Source organism: Rhinatrema bivittatum, chromosome 5, assembly GCF_901001135.1.
Source record: "Rhinatrema bivittatum chromosome 5, aRhiBiv1.1, whole genome shotgun sequence".
In the NCBI taxonomy this organism is placed as follows: Eukaryota; Metazoa; Chordata; class Amphibia; order Gymnophiona; family Rhinatrematidae; genus Rhinatrema; species Rhinatrema bivittatum.
In genome coordinates, this window is record NC_042619.1 from 322,829,685 (window position 1) to 322,848,625 (window position 18,941).

The 18,941-nt window shown below is 43.3% G+C and overlaps 1 long non-coding RNA gene across 1 annotated transcript; it reads right to left on the reverse strand.

Moving 5' to 3' along the window:
* Positions 1-15,714: 15,714 nt before the first annotated feature.
* Positions 15,715-18,376, reverse strand: LOC115091684. Its single transcript, XR_003856796.1, has 2 exons — positions 18,315-18,376; positions 15,715-16,123 (listed from the first exon to the last, which is right to left on the reverse strand). It is a non-coding gene; the product is annotated as an uncharacterized LOC115091684 (long non-coding RNA).
* Between the last annotated feature and the right edge of the window lie 565 nt (positions 18,377-18,941).

Consider the following 18,941-nt stretch of genomic DNA (forward strand, 5'->3'; position numbering starts at 1 on the left):
CATGCAAGTGACCCTAGCGCCTCCTTCCTAGCGTGACCCCCTAATTTCCATAATGCATGGCGCCCCCCTTGCGGGCGCCATGCATGTGTTAAAAAAGCGGGCACTGAAAAGTCAGCGCCCGCTTTCAGCGTGCATAATTGCATCGGCCCCTTAGCCAGCTAAGTCATCTGGTTAACTCTGAATATCAGAGTTAGGTGATTAGCTTGGCCAGCTACACTCCTGAAACACCCCTAGCTTATCTGGCTACATTCTAGTCACCTAACATTAGCAGGTTAACATTTAGCTGGATATGTGCCGAAATATTCATTTAGGTGGCTAACTTTGTTAGCCAGCTTAATGTTTTTTAATATGGACCTCAGTGTGTCTTAAGTGCTGAATGCATAATATCTTGATTCTGAACCCACATAACACATGTCTATTGTGGAGAGAGTTTTTCTTCTAAAACATCTTCAATACAGCCACAAAACTCAAGCTGATACAGATAAGAAAGAATAGTATAAATGGGTTCAGAATTTCATTTAAAAAAAAAAAAAAGGCAGCAATCACTCCCCCCAGCAGCTCAGTGTTTATTTGTTTTAGCATTTTACAACATTTTCTAAAGCAAATTGCATGCAGCTGCAACAAGTCCTTGTCCTAAAGAGTTTACAGTCTAAAGGAGTAGATGAGGCAATGGAAGACAAAATGACTTGTCCAAGGCTACAAGGAGAATCAATGGGACAAGCAGGATTTGAAGCAGAATTTGGGCTTCTGGTTGCTGGCCTGTTATTCTAACCACTAGGCCACACCCTCTCCCTAATGTAGTTTATTGGACTGAACACATTTCCAACCACATATATCAAATGTGTGCTGTCATGCTAAATCAAATCATATGGTCCATATGGTCTTATGCTTCAAAGCCCTTGACGTCTCTGGAATCTATCAGAACAAACCATGCAACCCAGTACAGATAGCACAGTTTAAACATAATTGTTTGACATTTTCAATAGCAGAAATATCACTTTCATTATGTTAGAACAAGTAATGGTATTTCCCTGTTCCAAATGTGTATTCTAGCTCTGGTCTCATTATCCAATTCTTTTTTCTTAAACCCAGATTGACTATAATTAGGTTAAAGAAATCAAATGTTACATTAAGATTACATGCAGATTTAGGCCATTATAAACTATGAAACTCAGATTATATCTGGATTTTAAGTTAAATTTCTACTACTCTGATTATAACTTAAAAGATAGCAGTGACTTTGAAATAAAGCAGCTTTGCTATATGAAAGCAGAGTGCCAGAAGATAAACTGTGAATAAGGTATAGTTTTAAACAGAAGTGGGAAATATATTTCTATCCAGAAGAAACTATCATGAGTTACTAATAACTGAATAACTATCTATCTGTCTGTCCATCTACTGACAGCTTGTACTGGATGAATGGCAAAGTAATAGCCTAGGGACTCAACGTTTGAATCCAATATTGAGACTTCTACTATATATATATATATATATATATATATATATATATAACTCCAGGGCTGTTTTTTTGGGGTGGAAGGAGCAAGCAGTGAGCCAAGGTTACTAGCACCACAAGAGGCCCCCTTGGAAAATGAAGTCACTGAGGCAGAGTTTCAGGGTGCCTGGCACCAACTGGACCCACTCCTAGTTTCTGCCCTGGGTCCCGGTGTGTAGAAGTGTTGCTAAGTACTTAAAAGATCTGTGGCATGGGCCCATAGATCTTCTATGCCCTTACCTTGCTCACATCATTTTGACAATTAAACTGAAGAATCATAATCACCTCTCCTCAAATTTAAGATTCATGTTATGCATAAACCAATTTAAACAAAGTAGCCTTGGGGGTTACAGAAATGGGCTGAGACCCTGGGAAACCAGGGTTCAATCTCACTCTCCCACTGACAATTCTTGTGGCCAAATAAGCGCATGTATGGGGACTTTCAATCAAGTCCACGCGTCCCAATACATGCGCTTATTTGGCCACATGGAGATCTCCTGCAATATTTTATAACCTGCGCTCAGGTACACGCAGTTTATAAAATACATGTATGTCCGGTGTTGAGCATTGAGAGCACATAATTTTTCCAGCTATTTTAGAACCATACCTGCTTGTGTAAAACCCTGATTTATATGTGAAAATCAGTATATTTTTAAAACATGCGCACATAATTGAAATCACCAGTTTGCCCATACTTTCACCAGTTCTCTGGTCCATCTCCAGTTCATTATGACCCTCCTAATACCTCACCCTGACCTTTGCCAATTCATCCATACCTCCCACCAAGGCTGGTGCAAGGGTATTAGGTGCCCTAGGCAAAACGTACAGCCTGCCGCCCTCCTCCCCCCTGGTCACACCCTTGCCTCACACAATTAAAAATTTTGCATTTATTATAATAGATTTTACATGAACATTTAACTACAGTCTTCTGAGATAAAAATATCACTTACAACATATATATTATATTTACAAGCAGTGCTGTAAAACCCTGCAAAAAAAGTAAAAAAGAGCCTTGGAATTGGTATTAGGTTTATAGTAATGTGTGTTGGGTATGGGCTTAGCTCTCAGAAAGCTACAAGTAAACTGAATTACATTTTCAATATAGTAAATCTCCCATATCAAAACTCCAATAACTGTCAGCACTCAAACACCAATAACCCTACTTATGAAAAGGCAAAACTACAATTATTACTCTAAGCCCCAAAATGCCAATACACCTACTATTAGGAAAACAGAAAAAGCCAAACTGCTATAGATCCCTACACAGAACTTACACACAAGCAAAATATGTCAACTCAGTCACACTTGCAAAATACAAACAGATCCTCACAAAAATGCAGAATAAAGTAACCAAAAAGTATTAATACAAACATGCAATCAATTGCTTGTTATCAATGCCATCAATCAAAACAGTACATCTATCAGAGGTTAGAGAACGGGCTATCTCGGTTGCAGGCCCCAAACTATGGAACTCATTACCCGAAGAACTAAGATTACAAAAGGACTTGAAAATCTTTAAAAAACAGCTGAAAACTTTATTTAGAAATGCATATGAATTAGCGGCAGAGTTTGTGCGATCCTTACTAGCTGTTTCCTGAGCTTATAGTTATAACATCTGGCTGTACCTGTTTCATTTTGTTTTATTTTATTCTTATCTTGTTTTATTTCATGTTTATTATTTTAATAGTAATGTTATTTTAAATTGTTGTACTTTATTTATTTATTTATGTTGCAAATAATTTTACAGTGTTAATTTTACTGTTTTATATAATTGTAAATTTGATGTATTATTATGTATTTATCTTTTATATGACTAAGTGTACACCGTCGAGATTGTCCCAATTTGACAGTATATAAAAAAATAAATACAATAAATAAATAAAATAAATTGAATTGTTAACCGCAACAGGCCAGACTGTTATGCAGTGCAACAATAGAAAAACAGAAATATTACAATTCCTCAGAAAACATCAAATAATAAAATCATTAAATATAAATCAATAGAAGTAAAACCATACTAATAAAAAGAATATTTCAAAACAGCTGACAAATAGAATAAAATCTAATAATTTAAAACATATACATTTTCCAAAGACCAATAAAATATTTCAAATGCCATCCATTACTTAAAACTTTAAAAGGATAAAAAATCCCTATTTGTTCATACCTGGAATCTTTTGATTTCCAGATGCCCAGAGATTGTCAAGGATTAGCAGGGGAGAGGTGAGGGGTTGATCCTCATAATCGCTCTCATATGTACACACATGCTCTATCAAAGAACATGCTCACACACACACACATACACACAGACATGCTCTTTAACACACACAGACATGCTTTCAGAAATGGAGACATGCTCTCACCGACACATACACACACACACAGACATCCTCTCACAGATACACAGAGACACATGCTCTCATAGATACACTCATGCTGTCACTGACACAGACATGCTCTCTCACCCACACAGACACATGCTCTCACAGATACAAACAGACATGATCTCTCACACAGACATGCTGTCAGTCACAGACACACACATGATCTCACAGACAGAGAAACACACACACGTGTTCTCACTCCTTCACTTCTTCTCCCCAGTAGACATATGCCCAGTGGCAGCCTTCTCTTTTAGCACCCTCTTTCTTGAGGTTGCAGGCGCTGATGTTGCTTTGTTTCCTGCAGGAGAATGGAAGTGGCACTGTTTCTGCTCCTCCTGTGCTCAAACACTGCGTGAACCTAGGACCAAAGCTGCCTCTTCCTGCAATGGCCAGGGGATGCGCTTTTATTTTTTCCTGCATGGCCTTGTCGTCTTCCCACCTGTGCTGACCCACCCTCTTCCGGGCCGCGTGGATGGGAAGAAGTAAAAGTCATGCCATTGCCATCCCCAGACCGGTGGCACCCTAGGTGGCCGCCTGGTCCACCTAGTGCTTCTACCAGCCCTGCCTTCCACCCAACAATAACAGACAACAGATAAGACGGATATCAGTTGCGCTACTTAATTACCAGGTATAAAACTGCATGAAAAGTTGCCTAATGTATTTGCATAAATCTTTTATTAAATAACAACCTATGAATGTTCCTCCTGGCCCCTCCTCAGAACACTCCTAGAAGCACCCCTTTTTTGCAAAGTTAAATGTGCACGCCAAACTAAAATTACATGTGTATTTTCGGTGTTTATAAAATTGTTTGTACAGGAGTATAAGCAACGTGTTGTATGCCCCGTCCGCGCTCGGTCCACACCCGGGCCTGCTCAACTCTCCAGCTCCCTCAAGAGTCCCGGGTCATCCTCCCCTGCAGTGGTGGCAAGCACAGCTAGGCTTCGGAATCCCGTGGCAGTGGTTGCCGGGCCTTCGTCCTCCAGCCAAGCCTCACGGCGGGGCTCGGCATCCTCCATGGTGTCGGCACCGCCCCTAGGCACGTGCGCATGGACCACCCTGTGCCTTAAAGGGCCAGTGTCGGATCCCAGCTCCATGGCGCACCCTAATTGATCACAGTATAACAGGAAGCTCCTACCCTCACTTCCTTGCCTTGGCAGTCGGGTCGATCACATTGTGATTTCTAGTTTGCCTATGCGTTCCAGTTTGTGTTCCAGTCTCATTCCAGACTTGTTCCAGTTTCATTCCAATCCTGTTCCAGCGTCCTTCTGTTCCAGCATCCTCCTAGTCCAGCATCCTTCTGTTCCAGCGTCCTTCTGTCTCCTTGTCTCCCCAGGTAGTACCTCTCGGACTGTCTTCTCGGTACTGACCTCGGCCTGTTCTTGACTACATTGATCGCTGCCTGCCCCTGACCTTCTGCCTGTTTCTATGACCACATCTGCATGCTGCCTGGAACTGACCTCTGCCTGATAACCGACCACGTTTGCATGCTGCCTGGAACTGACCTCTGCCTGAACTCGACCACGTCTGACTGTCTCCTGGAACCAGACCTCTGCTTTGGCTGGCTACCCACGGACTGACTACTGGTATTTCACCCTTGCTTTGCCTGACTTTCCACGGACTGATTACTGGCTCTGACCCTTGCATTGACTGACCATGCTTCCTTGTATCTGGCCTTGATCCTTGCCATACATTCAGAGACTCTCTTTTGGCCTTCTCAGGCATCCCGTACATCTGGCCTGAATATCGACCACTCATCCTTGATCGTGATGGGCACACCTCTTAACTTTCTATCTAGGAGATCCTGTGAGGCCCACCTAAGACCAGGCGGCCCGGGTAACCAAGGGCTCAACCCGTGGGGACCCTGGGTTGCTAGTGGCGAAGCTCCAGCTAGCCTCTGTCTCCTTTTGTGCTCCGCCTCTTGGTGGCAGGCGGTCTCTGGGTCCACCAATCCTGCACTAGGCCAAGGGTCCACTATGCCAAGGGTCCACCTCCTGGCGCAACACAACGTATGTGAATATATGCTATTTTTACAAATATCACTCCTTCTGAAATTACCTCCTTAGATGGTAACTTTAAAACATGTACTTGGGCATGCTTACACATACATATGAACATAAGAACATAAGAAAATGCCATACTGAGTCAGACCAAGGGTCCATCAAGCCCAGCATCCTGTTTCCAACAGTGGCCAATCCAGGCCATAAGAACCTGGCAAGTACCCAAAAACTAAGTCTATTCCATGTAACCATTGCTAATGGCAGTGGCTATTCTCTAAGTGAACTTAATAGCAGGTAATGGACTTCTCCTCCAAGAACTTATCCAATCCTTTTTTAAACACAGCTATACTAACTGCACGAACCACACTCTCTGGCAACAAATTCCAGAGTTTAATTGTGCGTTGAGTAAAAAAGAACTTTCTCCGATTAGTTTTAAATGTGCCCCATGCTAACTTCATGGAGTGCCCCCTAGTCTTTCTACTATCCGAAAGAGTAAATAACCGATTCACATCTACCCGTTCTAGACCTCTCATGATTTTAAACACCTCTATCATATCCCCCCTCAGTCGTCTCTTCTCCAAGCTGAAAAGTCCTAACCTCTTTAGTCTTTCCTCATAGGGGAGTTGTTCCATTCCCCTTATCATTTTGGTAGCCCTTCTCTGTACCTTCTCCATCGCAATTATATCTTTTTTGAGATGCGGCGACCAGAATTGTACACAGTATTCAAGGTGCAGTCTCACCATGGAGCGATACAGAGGCATTATGACATTTTCCGTTTTATTCATCATTCCTTTTCTAATAATTCCCAACATTCTGTTTGCTTTTTTGACTGCCGCAGCACACTGCACCGACGATTTCAATGTGTTATCCACTATGACACCTAGATCTCTTTCTTGGGTTGTAGCACCTAATATGGAACCCAACGTTGTGTAATTATAGCATGGGTTATTTTTCCCTATATGCATCACCTTGCACTTATCCACATTATATTTCATCTGCCATTTGGATGCCCAATTTTCCAGTCTCACAAGGTCTTCCTGCAATATGGGTATGCGAGTGCACATATGCTGCAATTTTAAATCGTGCGCACAGTTGTGCTTGTATAATTTAAAATATGCATATCGCGCGTATGTGTGCTCCTAATTTTAAGTGGTTACTTGAGCAAACATATTTTGCGTATCTTCCATAGTACTTTGTCGGCTTTAACGTGCGTAGGTAAGTGGATTTTAAAACATATTTGCATGAAGGACATTCCCAGTTTTACTAATTAGTCTGCCAGTTTGCCCAGTCCGTCTTGAGGTCATCCAGACCTCTCTGGTCTTTCAGCCTGCACTGTTCCCAGTTGACCCAGTCCCTTCACCCAGTCATTTTTTGGCTTAAACAAATTTCTCAAATTTATACCTTAATAAGGTGTCGATTTCAAAAAATGTACGCATGCGTCCATGTGTGCACGGTTCCCATCACATGCATGTTATAAAATGTGATTCCCACGCGCACATGCATGCGGATTTTAATGTCCACACCCACATGTACAGGTGAGTGGCCTCCTCTGCACACAGGGGGGATTTTTTAAAATACGCGCAGCGACGCACTCTAACGTTTTCCCTGTTTCCTCCCAGTCCGCTCCAATTCCCTCCCAGTCCGCTCCAATTCCCTCCCAGTCCGCTCCAATTAAGGAGCGGACTGGGAGGGAATTCCCTATACCCCTACCTAGCCTTCCTACCTTTCTCCCTCTCCTCCTCAACCCCTACCTACCTAGTTTTTTTTTGGGGGGGGGGGGTTACACTTACCTGCACCTTCCCACCTGCACCTGCCCACTTCCCCAGGACAGGGCCTAATAACCGCTGTCCCGGCTGGCCCCCGCCCTCCCCACCCAGACCATGCCCCCGTCCCGTCCCTTTCAGACAGGCTGGTACTTCTGCGCTTTCCAGGGTTACATGCATGGCCAGGCCCTTTTGAAAATGTGCTCGGCCACACGGGTAATCCCCAGTTTTAATGCATGTAGGGCTTTTAAAATTTGCCCTTAAGAGCAGAAGTAAACATGTGCGGCTAACAGCCTGCTCCGTTCTATGGCCGCCATATTTAAAGTATGGATTTATGCGTTCAATTTTTGGCTCCACCCCAGAATGCCTCTGACACAGTCCAACTCTGCCAGGTCCCACAAGACTATGGGGCCCCACACAGCTCAATCTTCATAGTTGTTGTAGAATCTGCTAGGGAGTTAGCAATCTGTTGAAAATCTGCTATGGAGTTAGCAATCTGTTAGGGTTCTCCGTGAGGAGTTAGCAATCTGTTATATCTGTTAAGAAAGCTGGGCATTAGATGGGAGGAGCAATCTGAATGAATGGCTCCTAAGAAGGAGGAGTCAGCTATCTTGAAGTGTCTCAGATTCTGTTATATTCCGCTATGCTGGGAGTTAGCAATCTGTTATAAATCTGAGATAGTAGTGGTGAATCCCTGGTCCGGTGGCAATTAACTACACCCCCGGGAGGATATCCCAAGAGGGACCACCGGCTAGGCTTGAGTATGGAGACAGACACACATTAGTTCTTTTATTAAACAGGTTTTGGAAACCACCAGAGGTGGCAGTAGTGAGCTGATATGCCCGGCAGGGCTGTAGTCCCTCAGGTACTGGGACAACGATCCCAGGATGGCTGAGCTGTTGAGAAACTGTAGAAAGTGAGTAGGCAGAGTAGACAAGGTTCATGAACAGAGCTAGATGACAAAACTCACATAAGGTCTCAAGGAAGCTCAGGAGCTGGAAAGGTTTAGGCCCTCGAGGAGCAAGTTCCTGGTTCCAGGGAAAGCTCTGAGAGAGCGATGGTAACACAATTGTTTGTAGCAGCGATAGCTTCCAGGCAGTAGAGAATCTTCAGAGTGTCCAGGAACATGGGCCCTCGAGGAGCGATTACCGGTTCCTATCTGTAATCTGAAAGTAAAGAAAGAGCAAGGCCCCCGAGGAGCGGGTACCTCTGGTAAGTTCGAGAAGGCAGAGTAGCTTGGAGGAAACGTAGCCGAATCTGTATCCGAATCCTCTCCTTGCTAACTCAGTTAAATTGTGAATTAGAAACCTTTAAATATTGGAAGCGGGTGACATCATCTCAGGGGGACGCCCCTGAGGTTCGCGCCCTTGCTGGGACTTCAATCAGAGCGCGCGCGTGCACCCTAGGTCATCAGGCAACATGGCGGATCTGCAACGTCGAGCCGGTCCGGGCACGCCGGAGGGAGACGGCATGGAGACGCCGCGGCCGCCAGCTGTCCATCAGACCCGGAGGGAGTCGCCACAGAGGTAAAGAGGGCGGAGTGAGGGCGTCAAGCAGCGAGGGACGCAACAATAGTAAAGCCGGCAAAGGAGGAAGCAGGCAGTTACAAATCAGATGCAATGCCACTGGTTTTCTCCTGTCTGTGGGAGAGTGATCATGCTGGGAAGGGGAGGGCTGTTGTAGCAGCTCAGTGTCTGCAGTCTCTGCATTAGATGGTGATGGACCCTATATGTTTTGGCAGGCAGTGCTGGGCTTGTTCATCTGGGATCCTCTTTTAAAATTCCCTGTGTATTGGACTGTAGTCCATGAAGCTCTGCCCCTGGAACACAGAACATAGGGACCCAGTGGAGCCCTGTCTTGTCCAAAACTGAAGTTGAAAGGTGAGGCTTATTCTATTTCACCATCCTAAAACAGCTGAGATTCAGGACAGCTGCAATGGCAGCAGCTGAGATTCAGGACACATTAAAAAGACATGGAGCATGTAGCCTAAGTGCCCACAGATAATGGTACCCCTGCCAGGGTATCTGATTCCAACCCTGTTAACTGCTACAAATGGAATATTACTTGTCTAATCAAAAATGTTAAGGTTGCCATTACATTAAGAATATTATTTTTGGCTCAAGCAACATGGCTATAGTTTACGTATCATGGTCCATTTGTATCATCTCCTTCTACATAATTTGCTACATTTGGGTGCTGTTCATTCTGTGTGTTACATTTCAAAAATATTTGTGCACTGCTTTTTCAGGAGATTTAAAAATGTATTTTGTTTTGCTAAGAACATAAGAAAATAAGATATGCCATACTGGGTCAGACCAAGGGTCCATCAAGCCCAGTATCCTGTTTCCAACAGCGGCCAATTCATGTCACAAGTACCTGGCAAGTACCCAAGCTACTTTTGTTTATTAATTAATATCAGTGTATAGATTTTTCCTCTAGGAACTTATCCAAACATTTTTTCAACCCAGTTACACTAACTCCTGTCACCACATCCTCTGGCAATGAATTCCGGAGAATAACCTTGCATTGAGTGAAAAAGAATTTTCTTTGATTTGTTTTAAATGAGGTACTTGCTTAGTGTCTACTCTCAGTATTCCACCAAAAATTGTTCCTTAACCTTAACTGAACTTGAAATACATTTAAAATAAGTTTCTCATGGAAAACAAAAAGACTGAGATTTTCTAATCATGTCGTTAGTGAGGACATCTATGAACATAGATCAGGCTTCTAAAACATTGCCCAGCCTCTGTACAAGTAAACGTTTGTGCACAGTGTAACAACTTACATATTTTTACCCGCTACAAAAAGCGCATGCGTTGTTTTTCAATGTTGAGAAAAGAGGCATTCCCAGGAGGGCAGTTGGGGGTGTGACTATGCATATAAATGACATTTTTTCCATAGCCGTCTTGTTTTCCCCCCAAATCCCATGCCTTATGCCATCTTTTTATTTCTTTGTGGATAGCATTCTCATCCTCCCCTTTTGGCTGCTATCCTTACGATCCTTTATGATGTACCTCTCTCCTCTACATTCATCCAAAACACTGCAGAAGTGTGTCGTACTTCCTCTGTAACAATCCATCCTTTCTGAGCATGCTACCAAAATAATCACCCACTTTCTTATCACCTCCCGTGTAGACCAAGGCAGCTTCCTGTTTCCTGGTCTCCCACTGAATCAAATTTCTCCACTGTTATCGAGTCAAAATTCAGCTGCAAAACATTTCTTTAACATACTATGACCATATAACCCCTCTTCTCAAGTCACTACATTGACTCCCTGTCCACAAACAGTTCAAACTCTTACTTACCTATAAATGCATTCATTCTGCAGCTCCTCATTGTCTATCTTCTCTTCTCTTTCCCTACACCCTTCCTCATGGACTTTATTTACTTATTGGGCAGGTTGCTTTTATCTGTGTCCTTATCTTTTACTGCCAACTCCCAACTCCATGCTTTCCACCTTGCTGTGCCGTATGCCTGGAACAGACTTTGTATGTTGATGGATCATGCTTCCTTTCTTGTCGTAGTCAAATCCAAGTTAAAAACTTTTTGAAACTTTTAACTCCTTAGTACTTCTCTATTATGCACTTCATACAGATTCTTGTTTGTCATGTATTTATTTTATTTATTTATTTATTTTATGAGTTTTATATACCTTCATTCGGTAAAGCCATCACAACGGTTTACAAAAGCTCAAAATGCAGGATTTTTAACAATTGAGCAAAAAGGGATAACAGGAAGTATATTAAGCAAAGGAGAGATATTCAGTTGTAAAGATATTAACTGGCATTTGCACTACAGGTTGCACTAAGGGGTGCACAAAGGGGAGGGCCCCTTTGTTGCGCCCCTTCTGTGCGCGATGCACGGTGCGCGGTGCCTGGTGGCAGGGCACCTTTCAACGGTCGGAGCTGCCCCTGGTGACGTCGGGGGGACAGGGCTTCTGATTGGGTCTCTCCCTCACATTGCAGTTCTGGTTTTTTCCTTTTTCAGTTTCAGGTGATATTTTTTTCTTCTCTTCTGTTCCCATGGCGATGGAGAAGTGCCGCAGGGCGCCCAAAGGTGGTGGGTGGGCTGCCAGTTCGAGGGCACCGGTGGCAGGGTGCCTTTCAACGATCGGAGCTGCCCCTGGTGATGGGGTGGGGGCGGGGCTTCCGATCGGGTCTCTCCCTCACATTGCAGTTCTGTTTTTTTTTCATTTTTATATTTGTTTTGACTCTCTTATGTGTGTCTGTACAGTGCTATATAAGTCTAGTAGCCTAGAAAAATGATAGTAGTAGTAGTAGTCTGAGCCTTAGGGGGTCTTTTGATATGAGGGAGGTCTTTCGACATGGAGAAACTGCTAACGTTTGATGGCGAAGCCTTTGATAGAGAGGCTTTTGAGAAGGGGAAGGAGCTGCTAACTTTGGAGCAGGAGCGATGTCCTCGAATGATGCAAAGGAAGTTGTGAGTGTCATAGGAGGGTTGGGGATGCCATAGATAGGGATTAGTCTTGCCAAAGGGAGGGAGGAAGGAGAGAAAGAAATCCCTACTGATAAATGACCATTTTGGTCTAGTTAGAAGTGAAGATTTTGAATGGTATTAGGTCCTAGCAAGAATTAACTAGAGGCTGTTTACCAAATGCTCAGTAAAATTGTGGAGGATGAGCATATTATACTATTTTAAGAGCACTCAATAACACTAATTTGTATATAATGTTCCTTTGATGCATGAGCAGGCTCACAAACTTTGTATAAGTAAGGGGACTCTCAAATTTGCTCCTTACTAATAGTGTTGCCCTTAACTAGTATGGCCACAATGGTCTTCAGAGATTTGTGTGCCAGTATGTTGGAATCAGAGATCTTAACAGATCCTGCCCCTTGTGTAGAGATGTCAGTGTAAGTAGATGTATTAAGGAGGTGTGATAATTCCCAATAGAAGGGGGTTTGAGTCAGAATAAAAGTCCTGTACCCATGTGATGCACCAGGATTCCAGAAGTTGGAGTCTGTGGTACTGATCTCTCCGCAGAGTGTGTCAGTGGGCCTGATCCCTTTTCATGGGAAGCCCCAGGAAAGAGGAGATAGAGCTACTTCTGCTCATGGAAAGTGGTTGGAACCCAGAGACAGGGTTGGCCAGGCTTTACAGGGATGAGAGCATTTCAGAATTCTCAAGAGAAAGCCTGGGAGACCAGTGAGTACAAATCAGAAGAAATCTTGGAGGAAAGAAGGAGGAAACCTCACTCATTCCTGAAGAAATTCTTGGGGAAGTGGTTACACCCTGCCAACAGTGTTGCTACATGCTGCCCACCCATGTATGATGAAAGGTAATGAAAAATGAAGAGAGACTATGGGGTAGATTTTCAAACCTGCGCGCGGGCGAACATATGCATGCGCTACCCGGCGCACACACATGTATGCCCAAGGGGCACAATTATGCTCCTTGCGAGCGCCGAGCCACACTGCCTTCCCCCGTTCCCTCCGAGGCCGCTTCAATTTCAGAGCGGCCTGGGAGGGAACTTCCCTACCCCCCACCCTTTCCCCTACCTCCCCTGCCCTTTCTCCCCTACCTTTTTCTTTGTTTTTCTTTTATTTACAAACTTACTACAGCCCTGGGGCTGAAGTAAATTGTGCGTGTTGGCCGACTGCCAGCAAGCGATCCTCGGCACACCAGCCATGCGGAGGCCCCTGGCCACGCCCCTCCCCGCCCCTTTTTGCAAGCCCCAGGACTTACACGTGTCCCGGGGCTCTACGCGCATCTCCAGGCCTTTTGAAAATAGGCCCGGCGCGTGTATGACCGGTTACGCACATAAATATTTGAAAATCTAGCCCTTTATGTAGCTTGTCCCTTTTTGAATCATTGCATCATCATGCATGGGTGGGCAGGATGTAGCAACACTGATGGTGGGGAGCCCAGACCTTGTGAGTAGAGAAAACTGTGGTGCTGGAGGACATGAGCTGCACTGTTGGCAGGAAGACCAGACTTCACCAGAAGAGATGACCTAGGTAGTTGTATGAAAGACTGGGAGGCCAGATCCATCAACAGACAAGAAAGTGCAGTCGCTAACTTTTAATATTGGGGCTGTGGTGGAGGAAGAGAAGGGATGTGGACTACAATGGTGGCAGAGAGAATTTAAGGAAGGACATATGGAGGATTGAGGAGTGCAAAGGAGAGAGAATGAGTCTCTCAATAGACTACCACTCACTCACTCAAATGCCACCCCACCTACTCATTCACACATATGCACACATGCAGCCCCCATCCACTCATTCATTTACTTGGCTGCTCACCTCCATTCATCCAGCTACTCACTTCCACCTACCCACTCACTCAAACATACTCAGACACTTACTCATTTACTTAAACATCCACATCACACCCAGCCACTCACACACACATACCAAGCAACCATTCATGAACTCACACACACATTTTGGGGCATACATTTTCTATGAAAATTGCCCACAGGTTCAAAGGACCCACAAACCTTGCACCTGATTTTTGTGAAATTTCAATGGAAAATAATGCACCGCAATTTGAAAATTCATTTTACACGTATTATTTTTCTTACACCTAACCTAAATATGCCTCTGGAAATACATTCTCATAGTTTGGCTAAGGAAATGCATGCCATGGAAAACTGCATGTACTTTTAGCCTGATTGAGGGAAGGCAATTTTCAGACAGGCAATTTACCCTGTTTAATGGCTATTTAAACATGTAAATATTTTTTGCAAATTGCCTTCACAGTTTCAGCCATAACATTAAAACTATATTTGCCAGGGAGCTTCCAATTTTACATGGAACAGACAAGAAAAGATCAGATTGTTTTGGCTAATTCTTCCCGCTACATTAATTACTAAGGACAAGCAATGAATAAAAGGAACATCCACATTAAAAATGATTCAGTAATGTTGCATTAATACTAAAGCCAGTACCAATAATGAAATAGTTATAAATAATTGTAATGACTATTCCATGAATAAAATTAAATAAATTATAGGGGTCATCATCCAAGTCCCAGCCAGACTACAAACATAGCAGTCATTGACTCCCAAAATGCCCAAGTATAAATCTAAACGAGTAACAGTGCAAAGTGAAAATCCATTACAGTAAAATACTTATCCAATTGTTCCCTTGACATACTTCTTACAAAAAAACCACTCTGAGGATTGAAAACCATTAAGACATTAAGAACATTTTTTCTACCCTGTTCCCCTCCAAGTACTCCCACAGAGCTTCCGGCTTTACATGGGAAAAAGAGCTGATTTTTTGAGTCTAATTCTTCCTACTATTTTAATTACTAGGGAAAAATCAATGCATAAAGAACATCCTACTCAGACATTTAAAACATTCTTAGGAAAACCACATTTTTTGTAACTCATACCCTGTATTCCTTATCCAAAGTTTTCAATGAAATAGATTTTCTTTCAGATGTCTGCAAGGCCAACTGTACCAGGTTGTAGAGCCACAAACCTATTTGCCCTCCCACAGTTTTTATATAATTTACAAACTGTTCTTTTCTAATTTGAAATAGGTTTTTCATATTTTTCAGTTTTTTGTTTGGTGGGTTAAAAGAAAAATTTCAGTAAAGCTGAAAGACGCATTATTGTATTTGTGACGTGGATAAATGCCACATAGTCTAATTTTATAAGAAATAACTGTGTTTGGTATTTTTAAGCATTTGGCTTATTTATTCCAAAGTGAAATTAAATTTGTGAGGCTTTGTGAAACTAAATTATATTTTAATGTGAATCTAACTGTTCTCTAAATATATGACACATTAAGAAGACATTAAATTGAATGTGAACAGTCTGTGAATGTATATAGGCTAGTCTATTTGTAGAGTTTTTATTGGATGTAGTATATAATATCAGCTTGTTTATGAGAAGCAGGGAAATTTCAAGATGCTCCTTGGCTTGAAAGGAGAAGAATATGTAGCCTCCCCCCTCCTGGTACAGCTTTAACTGGGTGGCACACTGAATAATACCAGGGCTCAGACCTGTAACACTTTGGCTTAGTCCTCCAATGGGAGGGGAAGAATTACCTTTACAACACAAGTTGATTTAAGGTTCTAGAACCAAGGAGATAATCGACACAATGTACTGGTGTTCCAAAAATAAAAATCTTTATTAAAACAGTTCCAGTTAGAAAATGGCAGATTATTTTCAGCACTGAATATTCAAACATAGGTACCCAGATTTCAGAAGAGGGTTGTTAATCTTTACTGATCCACCTACTGGGATATCTTCACTTCTTTTCCTGGGCTTGAACAGAAGATGAGCTCTCTGATTCCCAAGGGCTCTCTGGTACCTGAACATCCAATGCTTGAATCCTTCTCCTGCATGCCTTTCTGCTTCTCTCCTCTGGACTCCTTGTTCATTAAGTCAGAGCACCAGCTAGGCATCTCTCTTCTTTCCTCCTCTCCTCTCACTGCTGGCTGCTTCTGGAGTGGATAGGCAATTGATCACTTCTCCTGTGTGAAGATCTATGTTCACTGGGTCTTCTTTCCCTCCTAGAAAAATAAACCCAAGGTGAGAGATTTACTTCCTCAGAGCAGGGATACTTTCCACTCCACAGATGGAGATGTTGTTCACCCCCACGGGTTCCTCAGTAACAGCTACAAGATCTTTGCGAAGGATTCACATTCTACAAAATACTGCTGTGAAAAGGATCTTTTGGAAACCATGCTATCCCATTATTGTAGGACCTTCATTGTCTTCCAGTCATTTGTAGAATAAGATTTAAGATCTTAGGCTGTACGTTTAAGGCCTTACATTGGAGATCCCTCTCCTATCTTTCGAACCTCCTTATTCATAATCAACCTAGTCATGTGCTGCACTCCTCACAACAGGTGTTACTACCTTCCCCATGGAGATTAAGCCAGAAGGAACCTAGGAGGTGAATCTTCAGGCACCTCTTCTTTGGAATTCCTTACCTTTTAGATATACACCTTGAAAAGGAATATTTTAAATTCTGGAAAAAGCAGCTTGTTTTTTTTAATCAAGTATTTAATTTCTAATTGTTTTTACCTTTAGTTTTTTTGTATTACTATTATGTTTAATGATTATTTATATGTTATTGTATGTATTTCTTTTTTCTTTTTTGCTAATGACCCTGCTTTAGTTTTCAGTTTTGTAGTTGGGTTTTAGCTAACATTGCATTTTACATTATCTTGATTTACAAATTAGAAGTGCAATTATATAAATTAAATTAAACAGTGCAGGCGTAGAAACACACCCACAGGAGCTTTTCTTTGTGACCCTATAGGACTCTGAAGACACTGAGACAGAAGACTTTTCTCCTTCCTCCTATCTGAACTCCTGCAGAAAGATCAGACACTCAGCTTCTCCCTCTCTCCAAGCTTCAAACTGTTCTTAACCAGAATATTCTCAGGTTTCTGTAACCAACACCCTGGACTGTACTAAAGGTTTGGTCATCTCAGTACACTGGCAATCACAATAAACCCTCCTCTGGAAGAAGCATAAACCTAGTTAATGGACTATAAACACTTTTGCACATGCTAATGTAATACTGGATTTAAGGATCGAGCAAATCTCTTTACTCAGGAAAATATTTTGCAGTTGCTGGAAATCCACACTTTCATAGTCTGAATATGTATACACACACACATAGATTGCCTGTTCCCATAAAATGGAAGAGAAAGCCTACTTGCAGTTATGTAGATTTACTGATTTTTATATCTGATTCAAAGAAGGAGGTTATTTTTCTGTCACTGAAAAAACAGTGTTATAATAGTTATGGTGGAACCTTTCAAAAGGTTTCAATGGTTAAATTGGGAGTTAGGCAATTAAATCACTATTTTGAAAAATGTCTTCCTCTGACCAACTAAATTTAACCACTGGGAGAGAAAGTTTCAAATCCATTTCTGCACATAAAAAACTGTTTTATGCACAGATATGCAGTGCTGCTATACATGTAACTTTATGTGCAAAATAGGACATACATTCCCAGGGATGGGGCTGCAAATTAGCTGCCACATAAATGCATAATTTTAAGTTTCAAAAGTCCACATGTATATTTTCCCTGAAAAAAGTATATGCACAACAGCAGGTACAGGTATGTACACCTTCCTTTCCAAGTCAAGTGCTGTCTAACTTGCACTTCTAAAACTAGGGGAATGAATTGTAGGTTTAAGAATAGCTGGTCAAATTCTAACAGCCACAGACTTAGGGCCTGAGTCATCATAGACAGACACAGAATTGGAGAAAAACCTTAGTGAATCAGGCAGTTAGCTTGTTAGGTTTGGCTGAAAATGCATCTAAAGATAACTGGTTAAAATGAATAGATTATCTTTTGCAGTTTGGTGTCTCTGAAAAATAATTCATAGTATTTAAAATCATTTACAGGTCGATACAGTAAGGCCGCAGTAGAAACAGTGCGGCAGTGTCAGGCGCACCCTTCCTCCCCACACGCACAGTTCTCTTCACTAACTCCCCGATACTCTCTTCTAATTGCATGCAAATGCATGCCGCGGCTGTGAAGCGATAGGGAAGGGTTATGCCCGCGCAACCCATTTTACTGTATAGGCGCTGAGTACAGCGCCTATACAGTAAAATGGGTTGCGCTGGTACCTGTCATTTCAAATGACATTTGAAATGACAGGTACCAGGAAGTGTAAAAAACAAAAAACCAAAAATATAAAAACCTGAATGTTATAAAAAAAAATAAAAATTTTTAAATACCTGTCACTTTCCGAATCGTGCGGTCATCCAGGCAGCGGCAGGAGCCGGAGGGCCGCGTGGGTCCAGGCGGCTGGCGGCGGGAGCCGGGTGTTCCATCGAGGCCGCGGGCGGATGGGCGCGTTTAATCGAGGCCGCGGGGGCGGGTGGGCGCGCGTTGGTTTCAGGCGGGTGGCAGCGGCGGCGGGATCCGGGTGGGCGCGTGTTTAATCGAGGCCGCGGGCGGATGGGCGCGTGTTTAATCGAGGCCGCGGGGGCGGGTGGGCGCGCGTTGGTTTCGGGCGGGCGGCGGCAGCGGGATCCGGGTGGGCGCGTGTTCAATCTAGGCCGCGGGCCGGGTCGCACAGGCGCGCATTCATTCAGGCGGAGGAGCCGGAGGCGAAAGCGGCCTCCGGCAGCCCCCACCGGCAGTGAACGAATGCGCGCCTGTGCGACCCGTGCGATTCGGTGCTCAAGGCAGTCACATGCCGTGACGTCACGCCATGAGCGCCGAATCGCACGGGTCGCACAGGCGCGCATTCATCCAGGCGGAGGAACCGGAGGCGAAAGCGGCCTCCGGCAGCCCCCACCGGCAGTGAACGAATGCGCGCCTGTGCGACCCGTGCGATTCGGTGCTCAAGGCAGTCACAT